Source organism: Rhincodon typus, unplaced genomic scaffold (genome assembly GCF_021869965.1).
Source record: "Rhincodon typus isolate 14 unplaced genomic scaffold, sRhiTyp1.1 hic_rhity00011273, whole genome shotgun sequence".
Taxonomy (NCBI): domain Eukaryota; kingdom Metazoa; phylum Chordata; class Chondrichthyes; order Orectolobiformes; family Rhincodontidae; genus Rhincodon; species Rhincodon typus.
In genome coordinates this window covers 1,135-7,199 of record NW_025976911.1, presented here as the reverse complement: position 1 = coordinate 7,199, position 6,065 = coordinate 1,135, and the positions used below count along the sequence as shown (strand labels likewise).

Genomic DNA, 6,065 nt, shown 5'->3' with positions numbered 1-6,065 from the left:
ATTCCCATTTACTGTTTGAGCTTCCAAAGTGCATTATCTCACACATATCAGAGCTGAACTCCATCTGCCACTTTCCTACCCACGCCACTAAACCATCTATACCATTTTGCATCTTACAATTATCCTCTACACTACCCACTACATGGCCAAGTTTTGTGTCTTCTGCAAATTTCTCAAGTGAGCCCCCCACATTCAAGTCCAAATCATCAACGTAGAAAACAAACAGCAGGGGTCCCAACACTGAGCAACGCTGAGCACCACTTGAAACAGCTTTCTATTCACAAAGGCAGCAATCAACCATTACATTTTGTTTCCTGTTACTGAGCCATCTTTGGACCCAATTCAACACATTACCCTGTATCCCATAGGCTTTTACTTTATGGACCAGTCTACCATGTGGCACCTTGTCAAATACCTTACTAAAATCCATACAGATGACATCCAATGCACTCCCCTCATTCACATCACATAAACTGACAAGCACAGACTGATAACTAAACTGATATATCCACATTGTAGAAACTGACAGAGACTGACTGATAAATATATTTACATATTCACACAGTAGTAATCAGTCACTGTCTATTTCTGCGATATAAATATGTGAGTTTAGTTATCAATCTGTTTATATTAGTTTCTGCCATGTGAATGTTTGAGTGCAGTTATCAGTTACCTGTCAGTTTCTGCACTGTGCATATGAGGGTGTAGTAATTAATCTCTAGTTGCAAGCATCTGTTACTTCAAAACATGAGTTTAATTATCAATCTGTACCTGTTAGTTCCTGCTATGTGAATGCATGAGTGTAGTGATCAATCTGTTCTTGTCCTTGTGCTCTGTGAAATGTAGCTTTAAATTTGTCCCTGTCAGTCTAATATGTGAATGCATGAGTGTATTTACCACTCTGTACCTGTCAGTTTCAGGTCTGGGAATATGTAAATATAGTTATCAATTTTTATCTGTCAGTTACTTCTATGACAATATGTGAATGTTGTCAGCTGGAACTAACAGATAGTAATTGATATGTTAATATGTGAGTGTAGTTATGGATCTGTACCTGTCAGATTCTGCTCTTTGAATATGTGAGTTTAGTTATCAATCTGTGCCTATCAGTTTCTGCTCTGTCAATATGGGAGTATAGTTATCAATATTTAATTGGCAAATTCTGTTCTGTGAAAATGAATTTAGTTGTCCAACTGTACTGGTCAGATTATGCCAAATGAACCTGGGAGTGATATTTTTATTCTGTCCATGTCAGTTTCTGCTATGTGAATATGTCAATGTCATTATTATTCTGCACCTGTCAGTTTCTGGTTTGTGAATGTGTGAATGTGAAGATGTAGTTATTAATTTGTACCTGTCAGTGCCAGCTAAAAGACTGAGAGTTTCACTGTCGATTTCTGCCTGTTAGTTTCTGCTCTGTCAATATGTGAGTTAAACAATCGGTCTATCCCTCTCAGACTGCTGTGTGAATATGTTTGTGTAGTTATCAATCTGTACCTGTCAACCTCTGCTTGGTGAATATGTTTGTGTAATTCTCAGTCTATCCCTTACAGTTTCTGTTATGTCAATACATGAGTTTAGTTATCAGTGAATACCTGTCAGTTTCTTCTATGTGAATATGTGCATGTCATTGTCAATCAGTACCTATGGCAGGAGATGAGTGTAGTTATCAGTCTATGCCTATCAGTTTCTGCTCTGTGCATCGGTGAGTGAAGTTACCAATCTGTCCCCATCAGTTATTTGAAACCAAGACTGTTATAATCAATCATTCTGCTCTGGGAATGTGTGATTTTACCTACCAATTTCCACCTTTCAGTTTCTGGCTTTGAATGTGCAAACGCATTTATCAATGTGTACCAGTCAGCTTTTATTCTGTGAATTTGTATGTAATAACATTATTCTTCCTGTCAGTATCTGCAACATAAATGTGTGAGTGCATTTCCCCATCTGTCCCTGTCAGTTCCAGCTCTATGAATCTGAGAGTTATTAGTCATCAACCTGTACCTGTCAGTTTCCGAGTTTTGAATATGTGAATGCATTTACCATTCTCTCCCAAACAGTTTCTGCTGTGTGAATGGGCAAGTCAAATTATCAGTCCATGCATGTCAGTTTCTGCTGTTTGAATGTGAGAGAGTCATGATAAATCTGTACCTATCAGTTTCTACCATGTGAATGTGAGTTTCATCATCAGCTTTCTTTTGTCTGTTTCTGGAATGTGAATGAGTCAGGAAAGGTATCAATCTGTACCTGTCATTTTCCACTCTTGTGTATCAATGTGCCTTGATTCTCTGGCAGCCAGTAATATTCTCTGTGACAATGCAACACATTCTGATATAGCTATTAGGGTGTTGAGACTGGGTATTAATCTCTTCCGCATTTTGAGACTTCTGAGTTGACTATCAGTTGGCAGGATCTAGGAGGGGTCATAGAAGTGGGACTGTTTTCCTCTGAGAACCATTCTAAATCGACAACACATTTTCTAGTTTGCGTGCCGAGTGTGGGTTTTATATACCGCATGTACCGGATGCTGGTTTTCGGTGTCAGTACGGGATTTTTTTTTCAGGGTTCCGTAGTATCAATGAGACATTTAGATTCATTTTGAATTGGACATTGTTAGTGCTCTTTCATTAAAAGTTTTGTTCTGCACCTGTCTGTCTATTTCTACATTATATTTTTATACTAATACTCTATACAACGGAATGTCATTTTCTTTATAACCAGGATCAGGATCAAGATGCAGTGCGGAAGTAGACCATTCAGCCCATTGTGCTTGCACTGGGACATTCTATTCTGCATACTAGTTTCCGTTAATTGTTGGGAATGTGAACTTCTTCCACTCTCTGCCAGTGGCTATCCGTTAGTGCCAATTTGACATTAGTTCTGTATTTATCTGCCAGCTTTGTTATGTCTGCAACAGTCTCAGGTACAGTATATGGATTTCATTCACTTTCCATGTTCATTTGTGGTTTTGTGTCTGAATGTAGCATAAACTCTTTAGATATTCACTGACCCTGTGTGATTGAGGGATTAATTTTGCATTGACATTTGTCCTTACCATGAGGCTTAATTTCATTGCATTCGATCTCAGGGTTTTTTTTTTTTTAAATTTGAGTGTACAGTAGACTTTGTCAGTCACTGCTGGGCACTGTAACAAACAAACATCTAACACTAACCTCCTCCCTGTTGTGATCGGTGAGTTTGAGTGTCAGTTTACATTTGCCCATATCTGGAAATCTGTGTAAGGAAAACTTCATTCTTTTCCTTTCATCATTCAATGACTGAATGTGAGCGAGTTTTCTTGCATGCTTCTGCGTCTGTATAACTTTAAAAGACTGGTACTGATCCATGTCACACTGACTGTTTCTGTATGGCTCCTTGTGTTTCTAGCTCTGCATGTCATGATCTGATACTCTTCATGTACTGTAAATCAGTTTTTCATACATTGAGAAAGAGTGTACATGCTTCTGCAAGAGTCACTCTCTCGACCAGAGCGTGAGCATGGATCAAGGGAGTTTTCATCAGTACCGGGCTGACAGTGAACATGGAATTTATTCAGTATCTGGCATTATCTGTCAATCTGCTCCTCATTACTTATCATTGTATTTCACAGTGCAGGAGTATCATTTTAAAATGAACATATCACTTTTAGAAGTTGCAGGAGTTTGTTTGAATGTTCCAATCTCTGCTGCTCGACATAAATGAGTCTTTATCTAATGCCCTTGGTGTCAGGGCCTGTAAGTGAAGATTGATGCATTTCTCCCTTTGTCAGTCTCTGATTGTGTGTTTATTCTAGATTGGTCAGTCTCTGGTCTGAACGTGTATTCCAAACTTTGCTCACGTGTGACTGGCATCCACAGAGAAGAACTTGGAAACTAACATGATTGTGCTCTCGGGATGGTTGAGAGGAACGTCAAGCCCTTTGTAGAAATTTGAAAAAAATTTTGAAAGAGATACACAATGTTTCTTGCTGGACTGAAGGAATAAAGAAAGAAATGTTAACTCCTGTAAGGTGAAGAAATGATAAGGGTGAGGATAGCAGTTCCTCTGCAGCCTCGATAAATTCATGGAAATAGAATGCTGGCTGATTGGGATTAGTGTTGTTAGCTGTGTTTTTTTTTATTGGTGCAGACCAAATGGGCTGAAAGGCCTTTTTCTGTACTGTAGACTTCTATAACTTGAGGGTGTTAGTGGAGATCATTTTGAATGTACCATTTTCTATGATTTGCAGTGTATACAGAACGATTTGGTTGTTCCACATTGTAACATGCACCTTCAGACAGTGAGAGAGTGTGAGAGTTAGAGAGGGAGAATTATTCATCAAAGGATTAATTCTGTCCTTCTCAGTCACTGATAAACTTCATATAAATGTGTTTCATCCACTTTAGTAACTCTTGTCCTCTCGGTGAGCAGGTTCTTCCCATTTCTGTACTTAACATCTCGCTGAGGTATGGCTGTTGAAACTATGATCTATTTATTTGTCTTGATTGTAACTCTGAAAATGCCCTTATTCAACGCAGATTTACTACTGTTCCCGAGTGTCTATTTCGGATGACCATTCAGTCTATCCATCTTCAAAACTGGTGTCAATGTCAATGGGCTACATACCTACTGTTTGTTAGAAGCAGCTGGTCACACTTGGCTTTGTACCGAGGAAATATAACAACATCCTGGTCCTTCAACTATTTGCCTGGGGGAAGACAGAAGACACACCTCCTGTAAATCAACATACAGAAAGTCTGGCAGTATTGAACTAATCAACACAACACTAAGTTCATAATCATTGGGATGTGTTTTTTTTAAAAAAAGAAAACTAGCAATTTGAACAGAACCAGAGGTCTTATTCCCTGTTCCCCAGAGCTGCTCCTTGTCTGGAGATTCTCATTGTATTTCTTTTTTCTGAAATAATTCGATACCAACTGAGGGAGATCCAGAAACGGAGCAACAATTAGCATGGGGCTAACCGAAGCAACAGGCATGCATACACAGTTCAATATCCGGCTCCCAACACACCAAAAGTTAAAAAGGAAGAACAAAGGGCGCTATTTTAAATGTTTCAGGTGAGAAATTTAACCTGGTGACTCAATTACCTGTCCTTTTCAGGGTTATAACATTCCTCTAGTCTGTGTTTCCACTGTTCACGGCACAATGTCTAAAAACAGCGTGAAACAGAAGCCGAACGACGAATTTCCATCACAGTTTAGAGGATGAAAAGCCACAAGAATAACCCCCAGCAGCTTCTTTCGGCTGTGTCTCCCTCAGCAGGCCCACACACAGCCCGAGAAAAGCCTCTCTCTTCCACCCCAGACCACTCACTCCAAGTTCCGGGACCGGTTCCTGCTCCGCTCAGCCTCTTACAAACAGCCCCCGGTTCTCCCTGAACTGAGCCCGAATCAATGCCAGTCTCGGAGGCTCCCTGTGTCCCAGGCTCACATCTCCATGTGCTGCTGGAAGGAGCCTGCTGCTCCCTCGCTTCCCTGGGCGCTGGTCTCTCCATTGCGGTCTGTTTCAAACAAACCTCTTCCACTCACTGAGTAAATGCTCCTCAATGGCAGCGCTGGGGGAGGGCCTCACGCATGCGCTCCTCTGGGTTGTGTGTTACCATGGGAAATGCAGGGCGACAGGGAAAGGGCGGGGGATTGGGTCTGGTTGGGATGCTGTTCAGAGGGTCGGTGCGGACTTTTATTTGGACCGAAGGGTCTGTTTCCACACTGTAGGGATTCGATGATGATTCTATGAAGTTTGCTGCAGATTCGGAGCATAAATGTGAACTATATGCCAATGTTTTGTTCTACTCATGTAACCTTCCTTACTGTTTTCATATAGAATAAAAGTTAGAGCACAATTTTGAATGCTCCGGTTTCCTCCCCCAATCCAAAGGTGTGCAGGCGAGGTGGATTGGCTATGTTAAATTGCCCGTAGTGTCCAGGGATGTTTAGGTTAGGTGGGTTAGACATGAGAAATCAAGAGTAGGGGAATAGGTCTGGGTTGGGTCCTCTTCAGAGGGGCGGTGTGGACTTGTTGGGCCAAATGGCCTGGAGGGATTCTATGTCTGGCAGCATCTGTGA

The 6,065-nt window shown here is 40.9% G+C and overlaps 1 long non-coding RNA gene across 1 annotated transcript; it reads right to left on the bottom strand.

The window, feature by feature from the left end:
- Window positions 1-4,066: 4,066 nt before the first annotated feature.
- LOC125482496 lies at window positions 4,067-5,602 on the bottom strand. Its single transcript, XR_007261665.1, has 2 exons — window positions 5,088-5,602; window positions 4,067-4,687 (listed from the first exon to the last, which is right to left on the bottom strand). It is a non-coding gene; the product is annotated as an uncharacterized LOC125482496 (long non-coding RNA).
- Between the last annotated feature and the right edge of the window lie 463 nt (window positions 5,603-6,065).